The sequence below is a fragment of the Hypanus sabinus genome, chromosome 14, assembly GCF_030144855.1.
Source record: "Hypanus sabinus isolate sHypSab1 chromosome 14, sHypSab1.hap1, whole genome shotgun sequence".
Classification (NCBI taxonomy): domain Eukaryota; kingdom Metazoa; phylum Chordata; class Chondrichthyes; order Myliobatiformes; family Dasyatidae; genus Hypanus; species Hypanus sabinus.
This window is the reverse complement of record NC_082719.1, coordinates 18,088,185-18,106,437: the sequence shown is the minus strand read 5'-3', so window position 1 is coordinate 18,106,437 and position 18,253 is coordinate 18,088,185.

The window sequence follows — 18,253 nt, the reverse complement described above, 5'->3', positions numbered from 1 at the left end:
TCCTCGATGTGTAGCTACCTGGCTCAGCTGGTGATGTACATCAAGCCGAGGTCTTCTTCTCGGTTTGCTCCCCTCGATCTTTCCAGAGAGTATGAGTTTTTCTTCAAACGTAGTTTATCTTTCCACATGATGTGTCCTAGGAATCTGAGTTGTCTTTCTCTTATTGTTGGTATGAGTGATCTAACTGTTTGGGTTCTTCTGAGAACTTCTTCATTTGATGTGTGTGCGGTCCATGATATTTTTAACATTCTCCTGTAGAATCATAATTCAGCTGTGTTGCGGAAAAAAGTTTTACTCAGACACGAAGGGAGATTGCCTTAGAAAGTCTTTATTGTAACATGATGTGCATTATGGAGAGCCCACCCTTCTAAAAGCAGAGTTTGTGAGACTCTCCTGAGTACAGAGACTTTTCTATTTATATAGACATTGTGTATCAAAAGCTTCCAAGCAGGATTGTGAAATATAGCATACAAGCAGATAATTCCTTTACTCAATAATCTTGTCTTAGAAAAACAAGATGATTGGGTTACTATTCAAAGGCTACTTCTGTCCAAAGCCATGAAGCAAGGACAATTGCACTAAAGAAAAGCAGAACATCGTGTGATTATGCTTTGATTACTCCTTTTCAGGCTACTTAGTCATTTAGTAGCCCTCCAGGATCAGTTTAAGGCTGCTCTGAGAAAAGCTTTTTAATTTACTAGTATCTAACTAGTAACAAAATTTCTTCCACAGTTCCCTCCTTGTTGATCTTTTTCAGATCAACATTCTTACAAGAGCAAGGATGTTCTTTTGCATTTGTACAGGGCCCTGGTGAGACCACACCTGGAATATTGTGTACAGTTTTGGTCTCCAGGTTTAAGGAAGGACATTCTGGCAATTGAGGAAGTGCAGCGTAGATTCACTAGGTTGATTCCTGGGATGGCAGGGCTGTCTTACGCAGAGAGATTGGAGAGATTGGGCTTGTACACGCTGGAATTGAGGAGATTGAGAGGGGATCTGATTGAAACGTTTAAGATAATTAAAGGATTTGATAGGATTGAGGCAGGAAATATGTTCCAGATGTTGGGAGAGTCCAGTACCAGAGGGCATGGATTGAGAATAAGAGGTCAGTTATTTAAAACAGAGTTGAGGAAGAGCTTCTTCTCCCAGAGAGTTGTGGAGGTGTGGAATGCACTGCCTCGGAAGACGGTGGAGGCCAATTCTCTGGATGCTTTCAAGAAGGAGCTGGATAGATATCTGATGGATAGGGGAATCAGGGGATAAGGGGACAAGGCAGGGACTGGGTATTGATAGTGAATGATCAGCCATGATCTCAGAATGGCGGTGCAGACTCGAGGGGCCGAATGGTCTACTTCTGCACCTATTGTCTATTGTCTATTGTCTTCACATGATAGTTCCTCCTCTTCCTCATAAGGGGGTTCATATCCATAGGGGAAGGGTCTTTCCTTTCCAGGGTATGCCTTTTCTCCCTACCAGTGTTCTGCCATGCAGGACCCATTTCCCCATCCAGGAAACCATTCCCATAGGCCTTCCCACCAGTATCCTCCACTCCCATTTTGTTCTATTACTGTATGCCTGAAACAGAGGAATAGTATGTCTCATTTTTGATGAGGGAAATCATGGAAATGGGTATTATGGCTTTCCCATGTTGCGGCACTTCAACACATACCCAAAAGGCTTCCTGCTTTACCTGCTTAGCATAGGTATGACATAAGGATAAAATGGTACTAGACTGACTACTACTCACAATCTGAATTAGTCCTCCCATGTACACCAACAACCCCCCCCATCCAATGCCTCTTCGGTCCGCTGATTGTTAGTTGCTAGTTGATTCAACAGCCTCGTTGCTTTCCAATTTCAATGGGTGATTCTTTCTGCATCTAGCTGCATGACCCCAGTCTTCTTTTCCTTCTACTTTCAGGGCCGTCTGGGTGGTTAGCAGCACAGTGTAAAGTCCTTTCCACCTAGGAGAAAGAGAAACTCTGTTTAAATTTTTTTACATATACTTGGTCTCCTGGTTGGAATGCATGTATGGGGGCATCTTCAACAGGGGCCTGTGCCTGTCTCCTCCTCTCATGCAGTTCAGCCGCTGTTCTCCATATGGCTTGTGCATAGGCCAGAGTTTGCTCATCATTCCATATCTGAGCCAATTTTTCGGCACTTACTGGGGGTCTGGCTGCTGCGGTCATTGGCGCCCCATTCACCCTTTTTACTATCCTCGATCCTGAGGCTGAAAGGGAATATGCAATTTCCATTGGAATCCCATCGACTAAAGTGAATAGTAATGCACTTCCCTACTCTATATTGGTACTAGGGTATTTGCATCCGGGACGATAGTGTCCTTGTCATTAGCATCCCTGGACATTTGCGCCCGGTATTTTTTTGCAGCCCGGTCATTTGCATCCCACTATATGTAACTATTACTGAGTAACAAACCCATGTTATACATGCTAAGCCTCTTATCTCAGCTCAAAAACCAACTGCCTTATTATCACTTAATTATCACTTAGGGTAATTGTAGACAAATGAGGGGGGCCTCGTTTGCGACTGAGCTACTTATAAACAAACCTCCACATGTTTCCTGTTACAATTTGGCTTTAAATTTACTTTTTTCTTCAGAAACTAAGCTATGTCACAGTTCTTGAAATCAAGCAAAGATGGAAACATACTTGTTGATGACGGAAATTATATCTATCACCATTATAATAAAAATGCTGTGGGCATGAAAACTTACTGGAGATGTGTGGTATGATCCTGCAAAGCAAGAGTTCATACCGAGAGCGATGTAATAACAAAAAGAATTAATTAGCATAACCATAGTTCTTCTGCTGCTCCAATTAGAGCAGGAGAGTCAATTTTACAGTTGAAAGAAAATGCGATATCCTCCTAAGAACCAACAAGACATCTCATTTGAACATCTTTGTCAAAACATGTTGAATTTTCAATGGCAGAAATGCCCTCTGTCTCACCAATGGGGAGAAATGTTCGTTGGTGGAGACAGAAAGCACAAAATGTTCCATGTATACCAAACCAAAGATATAATTACGAAATACCAGAAGAATATTGTATTCTCCCCACTGGACAAAGGTTTCTTGCAATTGATAGTGACATAAATGAAGAAAATAGAATGCTCATCTTTGCTTCTGAAGAAGGTTTGGATGAATTGACATGATTTGAGAATTGGGCAACAGATGGCACTTTTGAAATTTGCCCACAAATTTATTATCAATTCTACTGTTTCCATGTCCAAGATGGTACAATCAGTATTCCCGTCTGTCACTTAGTAGCCTATTCTGCTTTACTGTGTTAGTCCTTTCACAGATCCCTTGCTTCCTCAGCACAATTTATATCATCCAAAATCAGAAAATCACAAATTCTGTTATCAATACCATTGACATATGGTTCAGAAGGGATAGAGGAAGATGAGGAATGCGGTAGTCAGAGGGCATTCCATCATAAGCAGAACAGACAGGAGGTTCTTTCAGCCTGATAGAGATACCCACATGGAGTGTTGTCTCCCAGGTGCCAGGGTACAGGATGTCCTGGATAGGGTGCAGAGTATTCTGAAGGGAGAGAGTGAACCACCAGAAGTCTTGATACCAAGTCTTGGTACCAAGGACATAGGTAAAAAAAAAGGAAGATGTCCTAAAGACAGATTTCAGGGAGCTAGGTAGGAAACTGTAAAGCAGGAGCACCTGGGTAGTAATCTCAGGATTGCTGCCTGTGTCTTGTGCTAACGAGAGCAAGAATCGTAGGATTAAGCAAATTAATGCGTGCCTGAGAAACTGAAGTAGGGGGTAGAGCTTCGGGTTCCTGGATCATTGTGGGCTCTCCTGGGGGCGGTAAGACCTGTACGAAAAGGACGGGATACACCTGAACCCAAAGGGGTCCAATATCCTAGCAGGCAGGTTTAATAAAGCTGTTCGGGAGGGTTTAAACTAATTTGTCAGGGGAATGGGAACAAGAGTGATAGGGCTGAAGAAGGGAATAACAGAAATTATCAAAGAAAGTGTGCAAAAGGGATGATAGAAAGCTCAGGCAGGGGATGAGGCATTATCACAGCTAGTGGAATGAGTTACAGGGTGATAGAGACATGCTTCTGTTAAAACAGAAAGCAATAAATACTGGACTGAAAATGTTATATTTGTATCCACACAATATTAGAAAAAAATGGACAATCTTGAAATTCAGCTGCAGATTGGCAAGTATGATGAAGTGGCCATCTCTGAAAGGTGGCCTAAGGATAGCTGCCATTGGGAGCTGAACGTCCAAGGATATACGATGTATCAGAAAGATAAGTCAGGAGGCAGAGGGGGTGATGTGGTCCAGTGTATACTATTATTTCATTAGAACGGGATGATATAGGATCGGAAGGTGTAGGGTCTCTATGGGTTGAATTAAGGAAGGATGTATGTAAAAGGACACTAATAGCAGTTGTATACAGGCCTCCAAACAGCAGCCGGGAAGTGTACAAATTATAGCAGGAGATAGAAAAGCATGTCAGAAGGGCATGTCATGATAATTGTTGGGGATTTTAACATGAAAGAGGGTTGGGAAAGAAATATTGGACCTCAAGAGAGAGAGTTTGCAGATTGTCTGAGGGATGGCTTTTAGAACAGTTTGTTGTTGAGCCACTAGGTGATAGACTCTGTTGCATTGGGTGTTGTGCAATGGTCCGGAGGTGATAAGAGAGCTCAAGGTTAAGGAGCTTTTAGGGAACAGTGATCACAATATGATCGAGTTTACTTTGAAATTTGAGAAGAAAGAACTAAATTCCAACGTGTCAGTATTTCAGTGGAATAAAGGAAATTACAATCGCATGAGAGGGGAACTGGCGGAAGTTGACTGGAAATGGATATTTGCAGGAAGGACAGCAGAACAGCAATGGCTGGAGTTTTTGCAAAATATGAGGGAAGTGGAAGACAGATATATTCCAAATAAGAAATTTTTGAAGGGAAGAAGAACACCACTGTGGCTGACAAGTGAAGTCAGAGCCAAAGTAAAAGCAAAAGAGAGGGTGTAGTGTTCTCGCACAGGTGTAAAAGAACTCTGAACTAAACACCAAGCTTAAACCAGTCAATGAGGTGGTCCCAGTAAGATTAACCGTTTACTGTTCACTCTTCCACATTAAGGTATGGTGAAAACTGTTGATAAAACAAAACAAAATACATACAGTATTTGTTTCCTTCTTGACATCACATTTACATCATAAATACTAGCAAAAGTAAATCTACAACAACTATATTACATTAAAGTGCAACATACAGTCAGAATCTACCTACGCCATCGACCGGCTTTAAGTACATCAACACAAACTATCCGCAACTCTTTAATTAACAAAAAACATAAACTTTATCAACAGTCATTACTTTTAACAGAATCAGTGTTAACATCTTTAATTCAACATATTGATTATCTTATGAACTTACGGCGTTGCTTCTCTGATGTTTCTAGTGCGTAGAAAGAAAACTTTTCTCACGCTGATCCTGCACACACATAAGCCCCCTCCTTCCCGTTCCTCCAAACCAGTATTTTCCCACAAGACGCGACGTAACCGGGTGTGACATCATCACATGCCATGATATATCACAGACAGCGAATTTACTTTAAACTAGTAAACGATTACAAACGAATTACTAAAGCGAAAATATAATAAACTAAACAAATGCCTTAAAGGCAACATAGAGGGCATACAAGGAAGCCAGAGTTAGTGGGAAGATAAAGGATTGTGGAGCTTTTAAAAACTTGCAGAAGGAAACTAAGTGGGTCATTTGGAAGGAAATGATGAATTATGAGAGGAAGCTGGTGATTAATATCAAAGAAAATATTAAAAGTTGGTTTAAGTATATAAAGGGTAAAAGAGAGTCGAGAGTAAATATAGAGCATAGAAAACCTGCAGCACAATACAGGCCCTTCGGCCCACAAAACTGTGCCAAACATTTCCGTCCCTTAGAACAACCTAGGCTTTACACATAGCCCTCTACTTTTCTAAGCTCCATGTCCCTATCCAGGAGTCTCTTAAAAAACCTTATCATTTCCACATCCACCACAGACGCCAGCAGTCCATTCTCTGTACCTACTTCCAAGCACCATAAAACTATGCCCTCTGGATGCTAGCCATTTCAGCCCTGGGGAGAACCCTCTGACAATCCACATGATCAACTTCTCTCATTATCTTGTACACATCTCTCAGGTCACCTCTCATCCTCTGTCGCCCCAAGATAAGGCCAAGTTCACGGAACCTATTCTCAAAAGACATGCCCCCCAAACCAGGCAACGTCCTTGTAAATCTCCTAGGACAATACAAAATAACTCTGGAGATCTTCTAATTCGAGATGCAGAGATGGCAGAGGAACGGAATGCGTATTTGCTTCAGTCTTCACAGTGGAAGACATCTGCAGTACACTGGACATTCAAGAGCATCAAGTAAGTGAAGTTTGTGCAGTGAAAATTATGGCTGAGGAGGTGCTCAGGAAGCTTAATGGTCTGAGAGTGGATAAATCTCCTGGATCTGATGGAATGCACCCTCAGGTTCTGAAGGAAGTAGCTGGAGAGTGTGTTGAGCATTAACAATGATCTTTTAAGAATCTATAGCTTCTGGCATTGTACCGGATGACTGGAAAAGTGCAAATGTTACCCCACTATTTAAGAAGGATGAGAGGAAGCAAAATGGAAACTATGGACATGTTAGCCTGACATCAGTGGTTGGGAAGTTCTTGGAATCGCTTGTTAAGGATGAGATTACGTAGTACCTGAAAGCACATGACAATACCGGCCAAAGCTAGCCTGATTTCCTGAAAGGAAAATACTGCCTGAGAAACCTACTGCAATTCTTTCACGAAATTACAAGCACAGCTGGAAAAGGAAACGCTGCAGACGTGGGGTACTTGGATTTTCAGAAGCCCTTTGACAAGGTGCCGCACATAAGGCTGATCAGCAGAATAACAACCCATGAAATTCCAGGGAATTTATTAGTGTGGGTGGAGCATTGGCTGGTGGGCAGAAAACAGTGAGTGGAAGTAAAGGGATCCTGTTCTGGCTGGCTGCCGGTTACCAGTGCAGTTCCACAGGAATCACTGTTGAGATCGTTACTTTTACGATGCATGCCCATGATTTTGACTACAGTATTAATGGATTTGTGGCTGAATTTGCCAATGATACAAAGATAGGTGCAGGAGCAGGTAGTGTTGAGGAAACAAATAGCCTGCAGCGAGACTTAGATAGTTTAAGAGAATGAGCAAAGAAGTTGCAAATGAAATACAATGTTGGAAAGTGTATGGTCACACACTTTGACAATAGACAATAGGTGCAGGAGTAGTCCATTCGGCCCTTCGAGCCAGCACCACTATTCACTGTGATCATGGCTGATCATCCACAATCAGTACCCCGTTCCTTCCTTCTCTGCATATCCCTTGACTCCACTATCTTTAAGATCTCTACCTAACTCTTTCTGGAAAGCATCCAGAGTGGCCTCCACTGCCTTCTGAGGTGGGAGAAATAAACAGACAGACTATTATTTAGTTGGGAAGAGATTTCAAAATGCAGAGATGCAAAGGGATTTGGGAGCTCTTGTGCAAGATACCCTAAAGGTTAACCTCCAGGTTGAGTCGGTTGTGAGAAGGCGAATGCAATGTTGGCATTCATTTCAAGAGGTATAAAATATAAGAGCAGGGATGTAATGTTGAGGCTCTATAGGGCATCCGCAAGATCACACTTGGAGTGTTGTGTGCAGTTTTGGGCTCCTTATTTTAGGAACGATATACTAACATTCAGAGAAGATTCACAAGAATGGTACAGAACAATAGAACCATAGAACATTACAGCAGAGAAACAGGCCTTTTGGCCCTTCTTGGCTGTGCTGAACCATCTTTCTGCCTAGTCCCACTGACCTGCACCTGGCCCATATCCCTCCATACATCTATCATCCATGTGCCTGTCCAAGTTTTCCTTAAATGTTAAGAGTGAGCCTACATTTCAACTTCATCTGGCAGCTCATTCCACACTCCCACCACTCTTTGTGTGCAGAAGCCCCCCCTCCCCATTAATGTTCCCTTTAAACTTCTTCCCCTTCACCCTTAACCCATGTCCTCTGGTTTTTTTTCTCCCCTAGCCTCAGTGGAAAAAGCCTGCTTGCATTCACTCTATCTCGACCCATCAAACATTTAAAAAGCTCTGTCAAGTCTCCCCTCATTCTTCTGTGCTCCAGGGAATGAAGTCCTAACCTATTCAACCTTTTTCTGTAACTCAGTTTCTCAAGTCCCAGCAACATCCTTGTAAACCTTCAACCTGCACCTTTTCAACCTTATTAATATCCTTACTGTAATTTGGTGACAAAACTGCACATAATACTTCATATTCAGCCTCACCAATGCCTTATACAACCTCACCATAACATTCAAACTCTTATACTCAATACGTTGATTTATAAAGGCCAGTATACCAAAAGCTCTCTTTACTACCCTATCTACCTGTAATGCCACTTTTAGGGAATCTTGTATCTGTATTCCTAGATCCCTCTGTTCTACTGCACTCCTCAGTGCTCTACTATTTACCTTGTATGTTCTACCTTGGATTTTCCTTTCCAAAGACCTTACACCTGTCTGTATTAAACTCCATCTGCCATTTTCAGCCCATTTTTCTGGCTGGTCCAGATCCCTCTGCAAGCTTTAAAATCCTTCTTCACTGTCCATTACACCTCCAATCTTTGTATCATCAGCAAATTTGCTGATCCAATTTACCACATTATCATCCAGATCATTGATATAAATAACAAATAACAATGGACCCAGCTCTGATCCCTGTGGCATACCACTAGTCACAGGCCGCCACTCAGAGAAGCAAATTTCTACTACAGGAATGAAAGGGTTACCTATGAGGAACGTCTGGCAGCTCCTATTCCCTAGAGTTCTGGAGAATGGGGGGGGGGGGGAGCTCAAGGAAACATGCAAAATGTAAAAAGGCCTGAACAGATTAGATTAGATATAGTGAAGTTATTTCCCATGGTAGTGGAGTCCAGGACAAGAGGACACAACCAGGTTTGAAGGACGTTCATTTAGAACTGAGATGCTGAGAAATTACATTAGTCGGAGGGTGGTAAATATGTTGCATTTGTTGCCACAAGCAGCTTGGGAGGTCAAGTATTTGGGTACATTTAAGGCCAAAATAGGTTTATGATTTGCCAGGGCATTAAAGGGTATGGGGTGAAAGCAGGGGAATTGGGATGACCGGATGAGTTTATCAGCCCATGATTGAATGGCGGAGCAGACTCAACTGGCCTACTTCTGCTTTTATATCTTATCATCTTATGGTCTAATAATAAGGTCAGCACTGCCTTCTTGTTTTCCTGTGATCACAAAACCTTAATATGATTCACTGTCACTTTGTTCTGGTGATAATTTTTTCATGATATAGCACATTAACATTATCGTTATTGGCGCAAACCAACATTCTACAATGTTGGTCTTAATGCATAACTGTGCTAGTAACAATATTTAATATGTTATGGTTACCCGACAATTTTGCAAGTTGAATTTCACAAAGTAATTTGGGGAATAAGGTATTGTTATGAGTGATGAACAGACCTGATGGAAAATGGGGTGCAGAGTTAACCATTTCCTCCCCCCCCCGAGAACTATGAACTATTGCTGTTGCTAAGCTGCTACTGAGAGAGAGAGATGAAGCCCAGGCAAGGACATCTGCTGCAGATAAGAGGGAGAGAGAGACTGTTGATCTATTGTATTTTGACTCTTCCTGGATTATTTACATTTTACTACAAGGACTTTACTTTGCTCTTTAACATTCCTCAGGAGACAGCAGGAGTGGCCTGATTTGATGGACGCAGTCATTCATAGTTGACGGATAGCTGAGACCCCGTTAGTAGGGATAAAAGACAGGTCTGGGGAGACACCCTTCAGACACACCAGTGGACACTGACTCAGTGTTGTGAACCCACAGGAAGGTGGTGGTTTCGGAGACCGAATCAGGAGATTGGTCAATAAAGCTCACAGTGTGACAGCAGGGTCGGTGGGGACCTGTGTGTGTGTCCACTCATGCCAGAGTGACGAGTCCACCACAGAAGAACGGTCTAGCTGAAGGACGGAGGGGTCATAACTGAATGGCCCCGACGGGTTAAGAAAGCCACAGAAGGTTTGCCTGCTGCAGCTGCCTAATCTCTCTCTCTCTCTCTCTCTCTCTCTCTCTCTCTCTCTCTCTCTCTCTCTCTCTCTCTCTCTCTCTCCAACGATTACAACTCAACAACTATAACTACCCCAGCATGTATGAACTGAACTGAACTTTATACTCTTCTATGACAATTCATTTACCCCTAGACATCGATAGAGCTTGTTTATTATTGCTTATTATTATTCCTACACTTTTAGGTTTATTACTGCTAACTTGTGTTATATGTATATTTAAATTATTGGTATTGTTCTGCTTGTTTTACTAATAAACACCTTTAGTTTTGGTACCACCAGACTCCAACGGATTCTTCTTTCTCTGCTGGTCTGACACCCAGTTACAGGGTACGTAACAGTATAGTGCATACTAAGCTGCTAAACAGAGATGAACTGGGTAATGAGGCATCAGTACAGCTGCACAGTATAGCATCAGGGTATATAAAGCGAGCTATTCCTGAAGCAGGCTGCTCATCATGTTTACATAGAGAAACAAGCAGAAGCAGGGGCAGGGTTCTTTGCCATTTCATGAAACATCAGATTACCTCGGGAATTTTGCGTCGATTCAGCCACCGGTCATTAGGAACAGAGTAAAGGTCCGAGAAGAAACGCATTCAAAAGAACACAATATTCTGAAACCAGTATCAATAACTGAGATTTTGGCTGTGCAGTGACTGGATATTATCGCTGCTCAATTTTCTGAGTGCCGGGGACAGGGGATTAATGGTAAATCAGGGAGCATGCTGGCACTAATTGTCAAACATCTGATGTATGTGCATGAGAAAAAAAATGGTTAATGGTATCCCCTCCACGAGGATATGCATTCCCTGGATTGTAAGAAGAGGCAAGATAAAGTGTCTCATACATTGAATCAAATGGTTGCTTGGCTTGCTCAAGGCCAAGTCAGGAGCCGCCAAATTCAAGAGGTTTTGGAAAAAATATGTTGCTTTTGCCAATTGACAATGAACACGCAAAAGCAGACAAAATGTGCAAACCACTGTGAGTCTGTAGAAGCTTGTAAAAGTTTAAGTGCCGAATCTGGGGAAACTTTTATGAATATACATGAAATACAACCTTGCAATATGTGGTCTCGAATCCATCCACATTACGTTACTCTGACCTCTGTTAACTTCTTTTCCATTCCGAATGAGGTCGGGAGTCACAACTGCAAATTTCCCTCCGTACATGGCTCCTGACTTGTTTATGTTTTTGTTGCGCGTTTCAAACTCGGCTGAATCCAAATTGCGTACTATACGTCATAGTCTCTTATGCATGTGCAGATATCAATGATATCTTTGTCACGTGCTAATCTTCTGTGTTGTGACGTCAACATGCATTCTTAGTGGGGGTGTGGGGTGTGATTGAGGACATCTCATTGCCTTCACAAAAACACATAATTGCATGATTGCAGGAATTCATGGCCATGTATGGGTTTCAGGCACCTGCAGTATCTCTACACAGTGCCTTTCGTTACCAGGTAGCTATATTACGTCTTTCCCCCCGCGTTTATACAAATTCATTGGGAATATAGTACTGTGTAATTTAGTTTCCTTCCATTAAATCAGATTTAGCAATGTTGTAGTCCGAACCTTCTTATACCATGGACTCCTATTATTAGTGGACCGTGGACACCAGAATGGAGACCTCTATTGTAACAGAAAATATTCCTGTTGAATCTTGCATTGTGTTCAATAGACTTCAAACCAGAGCATGTTCTTTTTTACATTTTCGTGAGCAAGGGACGGAAGCATTCTTTCATTGCCTGTATGACCGCTGTAGCTTTGGTCACATATGGTTGTATAACTAAGGACCAGAAGAGAACATTAGGCATATTTTCCCGATCTCTTTTGTAATTGAAACTGGTGCAAGTATTGTGCTGCAACACCTGAAGGCAAAGTGTCCTTCCATATCCGAACCAAATACTCTGGCGATAACGACTCCAGACGAATCCTAAAGAAAGGGCTCAATCAGAAATATCGACTGTTTATTCAGCTCCAACGTTTTGAGTGAATTTCGCTAAATTTCCGTTATATGTGTAATCTCTGATATTGGAGTTATAATTGGCATCATAATTGTATAATTTTGTTAGCATTCTGTATGCAATCATTTATCTGTGAGAGTGGTCACTTCAAGCGCATGGCTTTGTGGCTTTCTCTGTACGGGTGTTCTACACTGGCTCCGAGATGAGCTAAATGCCTATCAGCTTATACTTAAGTAGCAGTGTTATCCTTTTACCAGGGAACTGACCCGGCAGCATAGAAGTCTTTGCAGAACACAACCACCTTGCTAATTCCAAGGATGAAATTGATACGCCAGGCTATCAGTTTTTCCTGGAAAGGATAATCCGTTTATATCTGCATTTTGCTTGAGTTTTGAAGATTCAGGGCGATATTTTTCAAAATGTAGGTTTGAATTGAGCAGAAAATATATTGAATGTTTTCAATTTTCTGCCACTCATGAACAAGAGACATTTTGACTAAAATATGCTTTTAATTGAATTGAATTGACACCGCGTTCTCTGAAATAGTTAGAAGATCGTTAGAAATAGCCCGTGCACATTTTAAAAAAATACAGAAAATGAATTTAGAGCTATAGCGAGCGTTTCGGAACTAGCATGGAAGGACTATGCATTCCGGCAAAGATCAGTCATTACTGAAACGAATACCAACGCAGACGTGTGACGCCTTTTGGCACACTCCTCGTACACTCTTCTGTTCTGCCTTCCTCTCCCTTATATTTGTAATCACTGATGAAAGCGGGGATCTGATATATAAGAGAGCACACAGAATATGTGAATAACGTCAAATAGATTCAAAAATAAAGTTCAGCTTTCATTTCTGAACTGAAAGACAAACTTAACTAATAAATGTTGTGTAAGGGAGAAAAAGGGTAACAAAAAGCTAAACCCGTTGCTTAGTGTTTGCACAATAAAGATCAGTAATGGACGTGTCTGATGGAGTTGAATCCAAGCAAGTGCGGGGGCTGCACTTTGGTGTTCTAATGTAAGTGAAGGTATACAATCAATGACAGACCGTTAACAGAATTGTACACTATTGCTTTACAGAGTAATCTGTCCGCCTAAATATACTGACAGTGTGTACGCGAGCTGGCAGGATGTTAAAAGCGCACTTGGCATGTTTTCCTCCAGTGGGACGGCTAGTGAGTGGGATAGTCAGGAATTCATATAAACCTTTAGTAGGATTTCAGTTACAGTTTTGTATTCAATGACCGTTACCGGGAAGATAGAACACAGAACATTACAGCACAGTACAGGCCCATCGGCCGACGACGTTGTACCGCCTTTTTAATCTACCCTAAGATCTATCCACCCATCCGCTACAACACAGCCTGCTTTTCATGTAACCAATGTGCCTAACTAAAAGTTTTAAATTCCCCCAATGTATCTGCCTCTGCAAACACGCCCAGCAGAGTATTCAATGCACCCACCATTCTCTGTACAACGAACGTGCCTGTAAAAAAAAACCCGTATAGACCATAAGACCATAAGACATAGGAGCAGAATCAAGTCATTGCGTGATCTTTGCCGTTCCATCATGGCTGATCCCAGATCCCACTCAACCCCATACACCTGAGTTGCCGCCGTATCCATTACTGCTCTAACTGATCAGCAATGTTCCGGTCCAACTAAAAAAAGATCCTCCACGCCAACGACGACTAAGTCAACTTTCATATCAAACTTTCAATCCCGCCCCCGTTACGCCAAGCAAGCCAATTTTAAAAGTCGCAAAGAACAGCGGTTTCCTAACAGATTCCCCTGAAGACGACAATAGTCATAGACCTCCAAGCGGAATAATCTCCAAATGCTAACATCCTCTGAGTTCTCTGCGAGAGCTAATTCTACATCCACACAGCCACATTTTCCGGCTCGCATGCCCCCAGAATTTATGAATGACTCTGCAATGGGAACTCTATCAAACGCCTAACTAAAGTCCATATGCACCACATCGACTGCTCTCCGTTCATCAATGTGCGTCGTCACATCATCACAGAATTCGTCAGGCTCGTAATTCATGACCTGATCGTCAGAAAGCCATGCTGACTATTCTTAATCAGACTATATTTCTCCAAATGCTAGCACATCCTGTCTGTCCAATAATTCAGCCACTGCTGAAGTAAGACTCTGGTCTGTAATTCTTAGTGTTATCTTCTCCACATTTCCTGAACAGAGGAATACCATTTGTCACCCTCCAGTCGTCTGGTACTACTTCTACGGCATTCGAGTATGCGGCAGATTTTCAAAGAGCGCTTTACCAGGAAATTATCTGAATTACAGGCTGTGACCAGGAAAGCAAGGAATCGATCTATAGAACCGATAGTTCAGGAAATCCTGTCTTTGTTCATCATTCACTGAAAGTAATCATGCAGGCACAGCAGCAGTGAAGAAACATGTTGGCCTTCATAACAAGGGGAATTGAGTATAGGAGCAAAAAAGGTCCTTCTGCAGTTGTACAGAGCCCAGGTGAGACCACATCTGGAGCATTGTGTTCAAATTTTGGTCTCCAAATTTGAGGAACGACATTCTTGCCATTGAGGGCGTGCAGCGTATGTTCACGAGGTTGATTCCCGGGATGGCGGAACCGTCATATGTTGAAAGATTTGAGCAACTGGGCTTGTATACACTGGAATTTAGAAGGATGAGAGGGGATCTGATTGAAACGAATACGATTACTAAGGGAGTGGACACGCTAGAGGCAGGAAACATGTTCCCGATGTTAGGGGAGTCCAGAACCAGAGCTCGTAAAAATAGTGGAGTCAAGGGATATGGGGAGAAGGCAGGATCGGGGCAGGAAAGCACTGATTGTGGATGATCAGCCATGATCAAATTGAATGGCAGTGCTGGCTCGAAGGGCCAAACGGCCTACTCCTGCACCTATTGTCTATTGTCTGTCACTTTTCGAGACGGGATTGCAGAATGTGAAAGTAATGAAAAGCCACAGAGGAACAACCAACCGTGTGAAATATGTAGACATGGAGGGGGGGGGGGGAATTGGTACGATGCATCTACTTTGCTTTCGACCGACTTTCTCCGTGCTTTTTCGCATAGAGAGTGGCTCACTGATTAAATCGGGCACCTGAGTTCGGGCATCACGCGTTGAAACTCGTTCGATGGGTGTCTGGACTGCGGACAATTCCACCCTCGCAACTAATCGAGCCAAAAGAGTAATTTTTGGACCCCTTGTGAAGCTTACCGTTTGGAATATGGGGCTCCCATTACTGAATCACAGTGAAGAGATTCCCCCTCAAACCTATATCTGATTGAAGATTAAATATAATGAAAATACTGCCCCCTTGGTCTGGACATTGAGGTATTATGTTAGTATCCAACTGGTTCTAATGCAACCCCTTCAATTGCCCCCTGTTCCATGTATCCCTCGTCGTTACAGCAGAAGTGGGTAAATTAAATGTTTTCGCGGCACGGTTTATGCCGCTTACAATCCAGATTGGTTCTTTACCCAATTTACTTGTCCAGTGATTTACAATTTTTTCCTCGAATACAATTTACGTTAACCTCTACATGCGAAACTCAGGGTGATTTGCCCATAATTTACTGATACTGTTGCAAAATATTTCCCTACACTCTATTTGGAAAATTGACTGAAGTTTCTAGTTGTGGAAAACACTCCCTCATATTCCATGTATCACTCCGGAAATGATTTATTTTCTAAGTGGGCCATCCGCATTGAGTGCAGTACTGCTCTCGTCAGAGGCAGGAAGAGAAACATCCACCATGTGGGAATCTGATCCAAGTTCTCAGCGGCACGAGGATGAACGAGAAAGATTCAATTGTGTTGGCACTTCAACATAACACATTTTTGTTTCCGGTTCCGTGATGTTTTATTATGGACGTATCCAAAGCCAGACTGAAATGCTCCATAATCACAGACGCTTTGTCGGCCCACGGTGCTGAAGCCCAAGATGCTAAAAGCGTTTTCCACATTGCTCTGTCTGGTCGCCATTTCTCTGCCAGGTGTATTGCTGATTCACCTTTGATCCTGTCTCTGTTGTTCGGATGATCCTGTTGTTTGCATTCAGATCTGTTGACCCTGCTCTGTGGGAATATGATTCCATATTTCTGCAAATATGCTGATATTTTATTACCATTCCTGAAACTGAAATGATCTGAATTGATAAAGTGTGACAGCTTATGTGTTACTTTGAAGTGCACTACCGTTTTGAGGCGTTGCGTAATTACTGGTTTTTCCTCATTCATATAAAAATCCATCACTATTCGGAGCAGAAAATAAAATGTGATACATTTTTGTTTATTTTTGTGCTGAATTTTATTCCTGTTGAAACTGTGATTAGAGATGATTTTCTTCTTTTCACATTTCTCCGACAACGGAATCTCCGAAAACACGTACGGCGTGAATTATTTCTGAGTGTTTCACTATGCGTGGGAGTCCATCCATTTCAATTTTTCAAATATTTTAAACACAATTAATTCAGCAGGTGGTGAAAATCCAATTCAACACACAAACGCGCGCACGCGCGCATACACACACACACACACACAATGACCGATAAATACAGCAGGGCGGGTAGCATTTATGGAAATGAATAAACGATTGACGTATCGGGCCGAGATCATTCTTCAGGTCTCGAAAGTGAGGGGGAAGACGCCAGCAGAAACTGGCGTGAGGAAGGGAAAGCTGATAGATGAAGCCAGGTGAAATGAGAAGGGCTGGAGCGGAAGCAAGTTGATAAGAGAGGACAGTGGAGTACAGGAAAACCGGAAGCATTTAGGGATGCGCTGTGAGGTGGCAGCGTGTGAGAGTAGGCATGAGGCCAGAGTAGTGAATAGAGGAAGAGGGGAAGGGGAGGGATCTTTTTTTATCGACATTCATGACACCAGGTTGGAGAGAAAACCAGTTGTCGCTCCCACGTCTTGAATGCAGCCTCACCGTGGCACTAGAGGAAGCAATGGACCGAACATGTCCGATCGGGAATGGGAATCAGAACTAAACTGAACGCCGCGAAACTCCGCTTTTCACGGATGGAGAGGTGGTGCTCCACGAAATGTGTCCCAGTTTATCTCGGGTCTCACCAATGTACAGTAGTCCGTACCAGGAGCTTCAGACACAACAGACGACTCGCAGGTGAAGTGTTGTCTCACCTGGAAGAACTGTTTAGGGCCCGGACTAATGGTGAGGGAGGAGATGAATGCCCCGTTGTACCACTTTGGGTGCTTGCAGGTATAAGCGCCGCGAGGGCGATAGGTGCGGAGGGCTGAATGAAACAAGGGATTATGGAGGGAAAGATCCCTGTGGAAAGCGGAGTGATAGGGTTGTGAAGTAGCGATATCTTTGTCCCATTCTGTTCCAGATAGCCATCACCTCATGCAGTGCCCATAACAGGGTGCAGTTTTCCGAGACGACCAACAGTAAAACGGGGGATTTTCAGCGGCTCTGGATCTCCGGGTCTCAGGAATTCTGATCCTTGCTGGAACCCCGGAGTTTCCCGCGGGCTCTACTGGCCAGTTAATTGTTCGAGATGGTAAACTCATTGAGCAGGATAACAGCGACGAATGGGATAACAGTTAAAAAGACAGAACGAAGAGCATCGATTACTGTCCAGAATAGTGAACCCAGTAATTCCCGCCTTTGCATTCAAGGCCGCCCTATGTTAGAGGAAGTGTATGTATCTTGGACCATGAAGAACCAAAACTCGATCAAAGGTGAAAGCGACTGTGAACTAAACAGAGCAATCTGTGGCGGATTATAATAAGGAGACGTGGGTTCTACACAAGCGGACGTAAAGAAGGAAGGGGAAGTCATATGGTATAAAGCTAACGGAAGGACCTTCAGCCAGCTCAGTCCAGTTTCGAACTGAACTTATTTTTCAGGGTGCCATTAGCCCGTTCTACTATTCCTGCAGCTTTCGGGTGGTAGGCACAGTGAAACTGCCATTCAATGTGCAACACATGGTATAGCTCTTTATTTATTTTCACCGCAAAATGAGTGACATTGTCTGAACTTATCCGTCTGGGTACCCCAAATCTTGGTATAATCTCTGTAAGCAACACTCTTACCACCGTGGAAGCTTTATTATTGGTGGTC